This window comes from Ptychodera flava, chromosome 11 (genome assembly GCF_041260155.1).
Source record: "Ptychodera flava strain L36383 chromosome 11, AS_Pfla_20210202, whole genome shotgun sequence".
Taxonomy (NCBI): Eukaryota; Metazoa; Hemichordata; class Enteropneusta; family Ptychoderidae; genus Ptychodera; species Ptychodera flava.
This window is the reverse complement of record NC_091938.1, coordinates 32,185,811-32,201,044: the sequence shown is the minus strand read 5'-3', so window position 1 is coordinate 32,201,044 and position 15,234 is coordinate 32,185,811. Positions and strand designations below refer to the sequence as shown.

At 37.1% G+C, this 15,234-nt stretch overlaps 1 long non-coding RNA gene across 1 annotated transcript in view; it reads right to left on the bottom strand.

The window, feature by feature from the left end:
- The window catches only part of LOC139144116 (uncharacterized), an 81,396-nt gene that overhangs the window by 25,140 nt on the left and 41,022 nt on the right, over nt 1-15,234 (bottom strand). The window contains exon 2 of the long non-coding RNA XR_011554746.1: nt 11,738-11,873. This is a non-coding gene — a long non-coding RNA (uncharacterized lncRNA). The remainder of the gene's footprint in view (nt 1-11,737; nt 11,874-15,234) is intronic.

Genomic DNA, 15,234 nt, shown 5'->3' with positions numbered 1-15,234 from the left:
CAAAGTGTATGTCCCTCCGACAACTGTCCGAACCATGAAAATGATTCCCGTGAGGAGTACGGTGACCAGGGCATAGACTCGAAGCTACTCGAGCCTCAGTTATCAGAAGTGTAGCCTAATGCTGTAGAGTGTATGCAGTGTGTTAATACACAGATCTAACAAGCTCACCTCACCAGAGAATATCTGCAATTTTCAGTTTTCCTTCACTAACAGAAGCTAAAACATTGTTCGTACACCAAAATCTATCAAATTCGTGTTCTCGCTGGAGAAACCATGGTAAGCGTATTCATTTAGTATACGCGAACGAGACGAGATTTAAGGTGAAGGGCGACGAATTCGGACGCGCACACGCTTTAGAACGTTTCTGCGCAGATTTGACTCCAGCCTGCCGCAAATGGGTTATTTTGTAGCGCATGTATTTAACATCACCTGTCATTGTTGAAATTGCGCTTTTACCTAATTTTTTGACCCAGTGTCTTAGAAATGCATGTGACCTATAACCTTGTCGTATTTTGACCCCCTAGGAAGCTGGTTTTTATTCAATATGAGCGAAAAATTAACATTTCTCTCCATTTTATATGGCGCAAATTACCCATTCACCTGGAGATATTGTAAAAAGTAGCGTGGTGACACCCTTTTATTAAAAGTGTAAACTAAATGGTATTATGTCAGGAGTTTATTCGCCAAGTTTGGTCAAAATGACACCATTCAAAACGACAGGAAATAAGTTCGAAAATTATATGGTGATATAATTTCGATATCGTCATTTTGTAATCGATACTTATGTTAAATTTCTTCACAAACATCATGAAAACTATACATTCAATAAATATGGATCTTAAGTCTTGGTATTTATTAAAATTAACTCATTTGCTAAGCGTTTTATAATTGCTTTCTTTAGTTTAAGTGAATTATATCATTTTTATTTATTTCTAACGACTCCATTTTAACGTCCGTTTCCATGGAAACAAGCGTGGTGACCCCCATTTTTTTATTTCATTTTTGCACTTGCACAACTTCAAAGAATATTTGTGCAAAGTTTGAAGGAAATGACACCACAACTTAATTTTGACGTAATTCGTAGTACTTCACCTTAAAGGCGGTAATAAGGTCACCAGACAGGTGCGGATCATTTTCAGTGATGGCTTTACGACGAGTCATGTGATAACAAGTTTTGCAGTGTTGAAAATATAGTTTAAAAGGGCATGGATATTTTTATCCATAACAGTTTTAATAAAAGGTGGGCCCATTACAAACCACCAGTACAAAATCCTACAGTTTGGTCCAAGTAGTTGACGAGATAATTTACGCAGTAATTTGAACAAAGAGGTTAGTCGATGACATTCCAGATAAATGTGAACAAGGTCATCTCTGTTACCACAGAAAAACACAATTTGGGGTCTGACTGAAATGACATTGAAACAGGTAGTTACCAGTTGCATAGGCACCTTGCAAAATGCGCCATTGAAGATCACCTTCAGTTTTAGGTATAGGACTAGTATAACAGAAACTAAAATTTACCTTCGTGTCTTTTGACAGACCAAGTAATTCCCTCCAAATAGTGTCAGGACGATCACTATGCTTCTTGTGGAAGTCAGACATGATGAGGAATTTATAAATTGCGCTCTTTTCAATTTTATAGAGGGGGCAGTTAAGGACAATGTTATTTCATCGGTATGAATGATGTCAAAGTGAAAACGGGTATTGATGGGGGAGGTTGGAACGTTAAGATTGACATCTATGGAGAACGAATGTTGTAATTTATCTCTCCATTGTTCAGGAATGGAATTACGTAATGACGTCACGACATTGCTCAAAATCCTACGCGAGTAAATGGGCATTATGTTTGCTATATTATCATGAGATAACCAGTTTCTGGAAAAAGGATCGACAAGGTCACTTATTTTTGTTATCCCAGCATCAATGAGGTGATTCGAAAGGGTTGGCTGATCATCAAATACTGAATGCTTGATTTGATCATTAAAAAGAGAGGTTCTTGGAGAATATTATCCGTTGAGGTGGGATCACCCTTACGAACAGCCTTGGAAGACTGCCAAGTTTGTAACAGGTCAAGATAAAATGGAGGCATGGTAACAGGAATACTGGGAATTTTAATAGCAAGAAGTTGTCTACTATAATCAAGTTTGTGGACACGCCTAAAGTAATAATCAGTGAATGAGAATGAAGGGTGATCTAAACCTGAATACAAATATCTTTGTATATATTGTAAGCGGAATGCCTTTGCACGTGCAGGGAGATTAATAAGACCATGGCCTCCCTTTTCGAGAGGAGTGTATAACACAGTAGCAGGCACCCAGTGACGACCTTGCCAGAAGAAATCAAGAAGCGCACGTTGAATTTCATTGAGTACATCAGGTGGCGGAATTAGAGAAAAAATGCGATGTAAGATTTTGCTGGCCACGAGCTGGTTAATAACAATTACTCGACCACGGTACGACATTGCAGGGGCATATCTTGACCACCAACTAAGTTTGTTGTTGACTTTTGATATGCAGTCATCCCAATTCTGAATGAAATAGTCAGCAATATTGCCTATGAAAGTACCAAGGATCTTTAAACCGTCACTATTCCATTGAATTTGTAAGGGGGTGTCTCTTCTGTTACGCCAAGCACCCACCCACAGCCCTTTGGATTTTCTATAATTAACCCGAGCATTACTAGCATCTTCATAAGTACGCAACCATTTTTCGAGAATACTGAATTCTGAATTATGTGTGATAAAAAGACTGACATCGTCAGCATAGGCAGATAGCTTACATTTGCGCCCATTAGATTTTGGAATCATGATTCCTTGAATATTTCGATCTTCACGAATTTGTGAAGCAATGGCTCAATAACAATGGCGTAAAGTTGACCAGATAGAGAACACCCTTGTCTAATTCCACGTTCAAAGTGGATTGGAGCAGTAAGAGAGCTGTTGATTCGAACAAGACTTTCCGTTTGAGTGTAAAGCAATTTAATGTGTTTTATGAAATTATCACCAAAGTCAAATGAATGCAAAGTTCTGAAGAGGAAATTATGATGGACCCGATCAAAAGCTTTTTCTTGATCCAGTGACACAATACCAAGCGGAAGAGTGAATTCGTTATGGTAACTTATGCAGTCTCTGATTAAGTTGATATTATCGAAAATTTGACGACCCGGAACTGTATAACTTTGATCGATGTGTATGATGTCAGGTAACACGCCTTTCAAACGAATAGATAAAGCTTTTGCAAAGATTTTATATTCTGCACAAAGCAAACTAACCGGTCTCCAGTTACGTAGCAAAGTATTGTCACCTGACTTGGGAAGTAAAGTCAGAACAGCACGACGACAAGAAGTGGGTAAAATACCATCTGTGAGAGAGGCTTGGAAAACATCATGCAAATCATGACCAATAGTGGACCAAAACGATTTAAAAAATTCCACTGGTATACCGTCAATTCCAGGTGTTTTACCAGTGGTAACCTGCTTTAAGGCTGAGGACATTTCTTCAAAAGTGATTGGTTCGTCGCACTGTTCAGCTTTATCCGGGTTTAATTTTTGTAAATTATCAAGAAGAGAATCTTGGGCTGCAGTTGAAATGGGTTCCGAGTGGTACAAATTTTGATAAAAGGTACGAGTAAGTGAACGGATTTCATGTTGATTTTCAGTGATGGTCTGATCGTGACGACGCAGCTGATTAAGAGATTTGTGCTGACCTTTATGTTTCTCAAGGAATAGAAAAAGTTTGTACTGGCATCGGAATCATTAAATTGTTGATAACGTGCTCGAACAGCTGCGCCTTGAGTTTCAATCTTATTTAAGTTATCCAAGATATCTTTCTGTTGCTGATATGTTTTATGAAGTGAAGGGCGTTCAGCAAGCAGGCATTGCAGATTTGGGACGTGATCGTTTAATTCGTTTTTTCATATGCTTATAACGGTAGATGTATTGATAGCTGTATTGTTTGCTAATTTCTTTATTTTTTGTTTGCCAATGTCCCACCAAGATTGAAGTGAAGTGAATCTTTGTTTTTCATTGCGCCATTTCTGCCAAAAAGTCTTGATCAAATTACAGTAGTCTTCATTACTTAAGAAACTAGTGTTGAGACACCAAACAGGATTTTTATTTTTAGTGAAATTGGCACAAATATGAAGGGAAACTGGACTGTGATCAGATAAATTGTGACATGAATCAATCGAGACAGATTTGATTTTTGAAGTGAGGGCTTTTGTAATGAAGAAGGTGTCAATCCGTGATTTATTATTATTTCTTTGCCAAGTATAATTACGTGAGGAGGTGTGAACATGACGCCACGCATCTGCAAGTTTTGTGCGATGAACAATATCAGAAAGAAACTTAGAAGAATTCATGTGTGGCTCAGTCTCGGAACCCCTGTCCAAGTTAGAAATGAGCGTACAATTAAAATCTCCCCCCATAATAACTGGATCATCATTAATACTGTTTAAAAACTTTTTAAGCTGAGCGAAGAAACATAAACGTTCCTCTCCAGAATACGGGGCATAAACATTCACTAAGTGAAATGGCTGTTCATCTACAGTCACGTGGAGATGTAATAAGCGACCTCTAACAACACTACTTTGAGAAATAACATTCACTTGTTTTCTCTTGGGAAAGAGAATAGCGACACCTGCCGAGTTACTAGTTCCGTGAGAAAAATATATTGGTGAACGCCAAATAATTTGCCATTGGGCTTGACTGTCAATTGTTGAGTGAGTTTCCTGGAGGAAACAAAAATCGTTATGGTGATCTACATTCAAGTAAGATAAAATTTGATAACGCCTGAGAGAATCGTGACCTCCATTACTACTCCACGTTAAAGTTGAAATACTTGCCATTAAAAGACAAGACAAAAGAATTAAGGCATTAGTGACCATTATTTTAGAGAATAATGTTTAGTCTTGGTATACGCATACAGTTTAACTGTCAGCCTATATATTCTTACATTTTGGCTGGCTGTAACATGATCAGATTTGCGCAACTTATGCAATGCTTTAATTAGAAGTCTTAAATCTGGACAATATTCATAACATCTCTGGACTGGCTTTTTTGAACCTTTAATCTGCGCTAAAAACTCTAAAGGCTGCTAAAGCTTAGATCATTGCGATCTGTCAGTTCAGAAGTATCAGAAACTTCAGATGTCACAGAAAAACTATCGGCGTCATCAACCTCTTCGTCTCCGTCAATATCAGAATCTTGGCGGAGAATATCGAATCTATTACCAGTTTTGACCGGAGTTGTCTGGGATAATGGAAAATCAGAGTCTGAATGCATCCCTCCAGTATTAACACCAGAGAAAGGCGTCTCTGTAAAATCAAGGGATTGAGAAAAACCAACATAGGAAGAAGAAGAAGGGGAAGGAGCAAAAGGAAGAGAGGGAGAGGAAGGAAAAGTGGAAGGGGAAGGAGAAGCAGGGGTTCGTACCCTGTCTTCAACAGTTACACCAACAACTGCGGACTCTGTGTCATCAACATTTGCGTTCTTACTATTGGCCCTTCCTTCACTTGTTTCGTCGTTAACACCTTCATTGCTATTGTCATTAGTATTGATTATCTCCTCATTGATTACATCATTTGCATCGCCTTTTTCTATATCATTAGTATTTTGAACTTTAACCTGCTCATCAACACCTTGCTCCTCAACAATTATCAGTAGCAGCTGAAGAAATTTCTGCATTATCAACATTCTTATGCGACTCTTTGTTCTGACTGTTGCTATTTTCGTTTCTTCGATGAGCCTGAGTTTCATGAGCTGAATTTGTAGAAACATTTCCTGATTGATTTTCAACAACGTGCAAAACACCGGGCTGACCTGGACAATTTCTACGAATGTGGCCCTTCATACCACAAGCGAAGCATCTCATTTCATCAACAGAAATGTAAATTGGATACAAATGATCTTGATATTTGACCTGTATTAGCCCGTTGATGTTGTCATTATGTAATAAAATGTCAGTTTGCCGTCTGAATGACTTGACATGTTTCAAGGCAGGATCTTTACAACCAAGGGGAATGACTCGCATATGTCCAACTACTCTTCCTAGTTTCCACAATTCTTCCTCTAGTTTTTCATCAGGGATAAATGGGGGCACATTAGATAAAATAACTTTGGAGGCAGGTTTGAGCATGTGTTCAACCTGGACGAATTCATTGTCAAGCACTAGTTGGCGTTCAACGACAGACTCTACGTGTTCTAATTTAGCAAGATACACAACCACTGAACGATTCATTCGTGAAGCTGCAATAATATTTTCAGCCCCAACAATCTTTGAAATTTCAGACACATAGTTTTCTACTGGCACACCTTCGACATTGTTGCACCTCACAGCATGTTTACGGGTGAGGTGCCTGAATGGATTGTCGACCTGGTAGCCATATTGCGTACCCACAGTGGCTGGGAAGGGGAAAGATACAATCCACTCCAATCCAGCCAATCGAGCTTTAAAAACCTCAAAAACTACGCAAAACTGAAAGTATCAATTACTCACGAAGTAAATATACCAGTAGAGTTGATCAATAAAGCTGAATGATGAGAATACAACACAAAGTTCAGGAGCCCATCTACCACACGTCCGCACAGAGTAGTCGTAGTAGTAGTAGTAGTAGTAGTAGTAGTAGTAGTAGTAGTAGTAGTAGTAGTAGTAGTAGTAGTAGTTTTCAAACCATCGTTTATTCACTATATACACAAAATTGTACAAGACTAAAAGTCAGAAAAAGGGAACCGGTTTCCAAAAAAGGGAGAAAATAGAAAAGGAGAACATGTGAAATACAATGAATTTACAAATATTTACAATATAAGTACAGAAAAAATTCACAATCAGCGTGAGAACAAAAGACGAAGTCCCGATGACGAAAGATACTTTAGGTACAGCTATGTGGACAGATATCGATGATAAGCGAGGGTATAGTAGTAGTAGTATCCCACAGAGGTAAGATCACACATCAAAATCATTAAAAACGAGAAATTTATTTTAAAAATGCCGTTTATAAAAGAAGGCAACGTTTGTACTAAGCAAAAACCACGAGTAATCGCCCGAAGACAGGAAATCATAATATGCACAACATACAAACAAGAATTGTAAACAATTGTTAACAGAGCATACTTCCTTCTTGTACATAGTGCAGCGTTAGGCTTTTTCATAATAACCCCAAAATATTTTCCAGTAGTATTATGGTCCCCTGTCAAAGTATAATAAATTGCATCATCCATTTTGCATGTCACTGCATACGTGACACATAACATTACAGTTAGCGTCATCTGACAGCATCATTTTGGTAATGGTCAGAAATTGGGACTTTATGATTTTCACAGCGGCACTCACAGGTGAGATTATTCTGTCAGATATTGTGTCAAGCCTTGAGCATGAATTATAAAGGTTCACTCTCATTTGTAAAAATACCAAATTTAATGCACGAATTTCGTTTTGTACTTCGTGTACATTTCATGGTTACAGTTAAGTCATGCCAACAAGGTCAGGGAATCCACATATGTCAACGGTGACAGACATTTATTGTTATAATGCTTTGACGTCTGCAATCTGAACAAGTTTCAATACGACATTCAATACTGGTTCCATCTGCAAACGAGAAGGCATTATTGCTGTTCCTACTTTGATCTGTTATACGTTCTGAACGAATTTTTGGGTGAAGCATATTAAGCTGTTTGGGTCACTCCCGTACGAAATTATCGCTGTGACAATGAAATCAAATAATTCAGTACATATATAATGCTACTTGGTAGATTTAAGTGTTTTAACCTCTACCTTAAAGCCCCAAATAGCTGTGAATGTGTCGATAATCGATCTCAAAATATCCCAAGTTTCCAAAGGTTTAAGTGCATAACACTGTCATAAGTGTCGAAAGTGGCATGTAAATTCCCGCCATTATTTTTCAAAAACTAATCTTGTGACAGAGAAAATAAATATTAAAAAAATAAAATTCTCTGTTTGCCGTCCGCGTGCGGGTAGGTTTTTTGGCGAAATCGGAAAAGACAAACAAACACAGATCGTCTGCTCGAAAATACGGCGCATTGTTCCCTTCCTTTGTCCGTAATGACACATTCAAAGTGCCATCACGCAGTAGTGTACTTTAATGTCACAAAAATGCAGATGTTGTACGACCGTTTAAAAAAAAATCAGCTACCTATCGTAAAAGGGTACATCGGCCGCTGCACATAAAGTACATCTGCAACTCCCTTTATGGCGGACTGGTGTACCGCACGATCGATTGATCGTTTCAAAAGTTAATTGCTCCCTCAAAGTTTTCATAATGGCAGAAGGGCGTCAAATGATTTTGGTCTCCATATAAGACGGATCGAAAACAATTCTTGAGTGGTTTAGCTTCGAATAATGAACGGAACTGAATTGCAATCAGCTTTTCCACGATCCGCGATTGATCATGATATAGGATCTGCACCGTGGCAAGCAGGTATCGTCGGTGAAATGTTCGTTGTTGGATGCTCAAAATAGTTCGTACGCAGTTGAAGTTGCTCTAACTTTGATTTTTTCCGCTACAGAAACAATTGGTCATTTTAAAAATCCCGATTAAAAATTTAACTAAAAAAAAACAATTACCGTTTGGCATTGGCTGTCTTAGCAGGATATTTGACATGTTAGTATGCAATAGCAGTGATCACTGATTGTTATTTGTCTTTCATTAGTATGCAAAAATAAATATTTATCCGCATTTTCCAAAAGAAGGATGAAAATAAAATCTGGTGTTATAATGCATACTAAACGTCATACTAATTCATATTTATTTATGGATTAGAGTACAAGCTGCAACAACAATCGCTCATGCAACAACAAAATCTGTCCGAATTTCAGGCAGCGGTGTCCGATGTCACGCGCATGCAGCTTTGTAGTAACAATCTTTCATCGCGAACAGCGCTATTGGAAATAGGCTAAGGTAGTTGATACATAGAATTCAGAATAAATAGCCAATTGTTACAGCTAATGGAGCAGGAACTGTGCCTTGGACATTGGGACATGTATTATTTGATACTTGAGACACTCACGGGCTGTTATGATTTATTCAGCTACCCAACTTACTCTTCTTAATAGCTCCAATGAATGTAGTTGTATGAAAGAGACAGTAGTTTCCACTCTACAAAGATTTTCAACATTTGGTTTCTGAGTGACAACTGTATACTTTGTTGTGTTTAGTACGGTAACTTTTGCAGTTTAATATTTGAAACTTTTCAGGTTTTGAAAGAACACTGTTTGTTCTACTCCAACAATTTGAAATTCTTTGTGCAGGTTGTCTAACGATTATTACTATTCGTTTTCTCGTGTTGTTTATGTCGTTTTATCGTCCTGGCCTACTTTTAATCATGGGCTCGCCATGGCTTGCTTAAAGGTACTCGGAATCTTCAAATTTCTACACGAGATGTGAAGATCCGTTGGTATTACATATACTTTATTTTTGTAGACAAGCTTGATAGATGCCATCACCCAAGATACGACTTCCCTATCTAAATGTCTTGGACTTTTCTTTGGTCGTTTCTTGGTCGTTCTGTCCTCGAGCTTCTGTCCTGTCTGTTGCATTTTTCTCTCTTGTCTTTTGTATTACCTTTATCGTATTATTTTAGAATGGGATTTTAAACATTATCTTTAAGGCGTGGCTTTGATCATACGCTAGATATGAATGAGAGATAATCTTAAAGCTGCAAGCAGCATTGGCGAGGCCCAAGCGGTTGTTATGACTGAAAGTACCTGCACTGATAATACTATGTGCAAGTTTTGAGTTTGAATGGTCTTTTGGTTCTTGTAAAGAAGAAGTTTTTTTTGTGAAATCCAATAATCCGACGTAAGCATTAGGCTTTATTTACACAGCTGTCATTCCGAGCTAAATCTGAGAATAATCTTCTTGCTCAATACAAATTAGCGTATAAACTGTGTACTGCAGTGTACCAGTAAAAATCTGAATTTAAGCGAAGAAATGGCAGGCTGCGTATATACTTCGTAAAACATATGTGATTTTGATATTGCGTATTCCTGTCTTTTGGTTGCGCAATCGTCACCGCGTTTTCAGCTTCCTGCCCGGAGAGAGACACATGACAATAATACAATATCGAACATATACCGACAAATCCGAAGTTCATTCAGACGCCGTGTTGCGTACACTAGCTTTTACGTTCCGAACTGCATGTTGAAGTACGACCACAGTCCACCTTGACACGCATGGAGCTGAAAATGGACAGCTCCATGAACACGGTTTCCGACCTCAGAACAGCAATTTACAGAGCAGGGCTACCTTTGTCTTGTGCCAGGTTGGAACCCATAGTTAAGCTTAACTAAATATAACAGACAATATCTGGTATCTAAAACTATTTCCTAATAGTAAGGTAAAAAGTAGCAGTTGGCGAAAAACTGAAATAAATTGATTCTGACACGAAACTCGAACAATTCTAAAACCGAGTCGAGTTTTGTACAAGTAATGAAATACGTGAACTTCAGTCAAACAGTTGAATATCGCGTTCTCTGGTATGTTTAAACAAGCATTCGCCGTTCTTCTGTGGCGATAATAACGACGATAGACAGACCAGCAGCACGCTATTTATCAGCGTGATTGAGTTTATCCACAGGAAAAAGTAGTTGATGATTCGAAAAAAAACACGTTCGTGGTTGTTTAAAGATTTCAAGTTCATGGAAATTATTTTATTATTTTCTATTTTGGTTTCTTTAAATTTATTGCATAAATGTATAATTACCTTATAATTACCTAATTACCTAATTTGCATACTTTTGCATAATCAGAAAAAAGCTATCCCCAGAGATTTAAGTCCCGAATATCAAAGCTGTTCAATTAGCCGTTTCGAAGAAGATTTTCAAAGATTTTTTGACCATAAACGACAAAAATAACAATTTGAATATTTCATCACAACTAGCACAAATTTGACGCAGGTCATTCTAGGGAAATGTTTACCAAATATTGAAGACGTCCAACGACCAGTAAAGGAGAAGAAGATTTTGCCAAAAATAGCAAAATTAGCCTCAAAAATACAAATTGCGTATTTCATCATAACTTGAATATATATGATTAGGTAATCCCTGGAAACCTGTACTCCAAATATTAAAGGAATCGTACTGGCCGTTTTGAAGAAAAAGCTTGGGATGTAAACATTTGAGGACGACACCACACTTTCACGTATTAGACAACCTTTGCGTCGCTAACAGCAAAGCTAAAAAACAGTAACAAATCGAGAACAAAAGACGTATTGATCTACAATACAAAGCAATCTAAGATTTGGTAGCAGGCTATGATCAACTAAATCTTACTGGAGCATAAGCCTTCAAAGACATGAAGTCTCCTTTATCAGATGCACGGGTGGAATGAAGAATTGAAGCAGAAAGCGACAGAAAATTCAGACTGAAATTTCACAAAATTTAGAAATTCAGAATGTACATTTTTCACTCTGAATTTTCTTTCGCTTTCTGCTTCAATTCTTCATTCCACCCGTGCATCTGATAAAGGAGACTTCATGTCACATTCAATCACATATGTCTTCAGAAAGCGACAGAAAATTCAGACTGAAATTTCAGAAAATTTAGAAATTCAGAATGTACATTTTTCACTCTGAATTTTCTTTCGCTTTCTGCTGCAAGTAAGGGAAACGACACGTATTTGAAAACTTATTCTCCAGTAACATTTTAGTTGATCCTAGCGTTCTATCAAAGCTTAGATAAATTCAGAACAAAAGTACAGAAACTTATCAAAATTCAGTTACTGACCCATGAAAGTTAGAGATGAACTAAGATTCTCAAGCTTGCTTCCAGACAGCTACCTGTACACTCATCTTCTTCAATTTCTGTACCATCAGCTTCTGTAATAACTCTTCGATTACCAGGCAAATCTGACTTTCAGAGCCTGAAAATAATGCAACAATAGGTAATATGGCGACATGACACTTTAAACGAAAGACAAGGTGGCCTTATTAGGTAAAGGAAAAGGGGGTCTTTGGTATATAGTGCTTCTTTTCGATACTGTTAAAAAATATTGGCTTCCTCTTGTCATCAACTGATGGAAAGTAAAAAAAAGCCACTCTCATATCCTGAAACAATAGAATGTACTCTCTGCGATGTTTAACTAATGTTTTGCATGCTATTGTAATTACTAAAAGACATATGTTGGCTGTGATTACGCAGCGGTAATATGGTATATCGATCGCACTCGGTTCAAGGGTCATCGCCACAGTTCTACGGTGATGACCCTTGACCCGAGTGCGATCAATACGCCTTGGCCAAAAACAACGCTGCATATTCACAGCTAGTGTATGGTATACCAGTCACTGAAAGAAAAATGGTTTCTTCACGTATTTTAGCTATTCAAAAGTACTATACCAATACTTTCAAAGGATAATAATACAGATGCTTCAAAATTTACACCTTTTACTACTTTGGAGAGAAAACCTTCTCTTTCTGGTCTTGCTTCCGTACGATCATGATTTCAGCGTGCATTTACAAGAAAAATGTCGCAACTTCCTTCGATGCACGACGGGATAAGAAAAGGCACCAAACTTGAACACGAAGTGTTTAGGAGAAGAACGCCTCTTGCACGCCGATGTTAAAATTGAAACGTTTATGGTGGTTATCTGATTTCTTTTCAAAATTTCAAAATTTCAACCCGTAGTAAACATGTAAAATTATTTTATATACTTCCTTTTGTAGAAAAAACATGCTTTCAGCAATTTTAGACCGGAGATATTTTTCACTTAGTGGGAAATTCGTTACATCAAAATCCGTGTACATTTGCCGGACAGCGAGGCAGTAGTAAATTTAATATAGCCACAGTAAAGTAAAAAACACTAAAGATTGTTAATTGTTTTACAGTATTGTAAAATTTCTGTAATGCTGAGTTTTTGAACACTTGAAGGAGATGGTTGTTAACACTCCGTGTTCAGGTTTAGAACATCATTGTTAATAATATGAACACTAGTGTTAACAATATGAACACTAGCCGTTCAAATTTGAAACCGCCATCAGCATTTTGAACGCATTAAGACGCGTCTTTTTTTACAGTCTAGTTCGATTTCTGAAATTCAAGGTTCAACTCTGTGAAGAAAATACATAAGAAAATTGGACGGTATCAACTTTATTGCCTTTCTTGTGATGTTCGAGTTAGATAGCTTTTGCTCATTGTTTCATTTTGTTCCATACAGCTGTAAAAAACCGAATTATGCTCTATGAAATATATATTTAAGGGAAAATCAAACTTTTCCCTCTTTTAGATCTCAAAAATATTGCTACTGGTAAAACCACATGGACAAGTTCAACAAACGCACTGTCAGCAGACGCTATCGACGGTGATGTTAACACTTGCTTTCTCATTGATGATGTGGAGCCTTCTAAGTGGTGGAGGATTGACCTGGGAAATAATCCTGTATACCGCATCAAAAAAGTGAAGTTGATTAATACCAATACTACAGGTAATCATTTTTGTTATTCTACTTGCAATGCGTCTTCAACAAATATTGCAAATATGACACATCAATGGATTAATATTGTAACGAGAGGCTGCTTACCAGACATGAACTGGAATCGCTTCGGTGTGATAGTATTTCATGTAAATGGGTACTTTTCTCTGACATTTTTACCATGATTTGCAACTTTATTAAAATTGTTATGATCATCACAATGAACAATATTTACTATAGCTTCAATTCCAAGTATTCAAGTATACATGTTAGATATAAGCTTAAAAGGAAGTAAAACTTAATGAAAATTCCCGAAATTACTGCCGTCATTATCTTAATGTGACAAGTGTTATCGCCAAAGTAAAGCCCTTCAAGTTTAATTTGCAAATTATAAATTAGCTGATGTGAACATTCAAAATGTCTGTCTCTATTACTGCATAATTTTGTCATCTTTGTTCAAAGTACTTTCATAAATTTTAGTGAAGTTCTTCGAGATATCGCTAATCGGGAAAGTTCATTAAATATAAAGATTACCATGTAGATGACACAGCAACATTCGTAAACTTTATTTGGTCAAGTCTCACTAGTTTAACATGCTAATTTATAATATGTTGTATTATCCAAATTAACCTATTGGCTGACTTGAAAATAAATGCATCATTGTCTCATGAATATATATATATATATATATATATATATATATATATATATATATATATATATATATATATATATATATATATATATATATATATATATATATATATATATATATATATATATATATAGTATTTCAAACGAGTGTGACATCATCGAAGACGAGGGTTTCCCCCAACATAGCGGAAGTATTCCTCCGAGTCGGTAGACTCCTTTATTTTCGGGGAAACACTAGTCTTCGATGACGTCACATGAGTGAAAAATACTGGGAGATTATATATTTATCACATGCATAGACCCGCTTTTTTTATAAGAAAACTCACTTTCCCGTGTGATGTAATTTGCACCTTAATTATGTCAGCGCGGCGGATGAAGTGGTACGGCTCCAGCTGATTCCGTTCACATTCGGACGAACGTTCCTGTCGATGCGTCCGAATTGTTTCTCGCTGTCGGATTTTCGCGCAAAACTTGAATGGATATAGCTTTTATCAGCGAGGACAAGGGAACGGATGATGATATAATATCTTCAGATGCATTATTTTGTTTGAAGGTAAAGTGATAATGTAAAAAATGCATCGAAATTTAACCTTATCTTGCTGTTCATAGCGGCGCTTATATGTTGTTTATACTGTACGAACGAACACACTGTGCAATGCTGCAGTCGTCATTTTTACTGCTATCTAAAAATTGTGTCAGTTCCTGACTTCTGTCATAATGTATGAATAAAACCACAATTGATCTATATCACATCGTTCTTGTTCAGCTTGGTCATTTATGTAACCATACTGCACCTAGGAAAATTATATTGCTCGAAACTGGCGAGGACTGGAGGAGTACGATGCCGTATGAAGATCTTCTGTTCGTATATATTCTCAGCGCCTTTTACGTTGTTTGAAATTGAGAGGAAAAGTGTATCATAGTAAGTCGTAATTGTGAATGAAACTAAAATCATAAAGAATCACAGTAACAAAGCGCAACAAGAAATTTTTAACATTTGCCATGTAACGTTCATTCGATCTCGAGTTTACTCATGTCTTATGATAACACTTCATTGTTGTCAGAGCTCCTATCAAGCTGTCGACGAAGTGGCCAAAACTTCTAAAAACCGCGTTTGCCGTACGTTTCTACAGTAACAATTCTCGCTTTAGTACAGTCCTA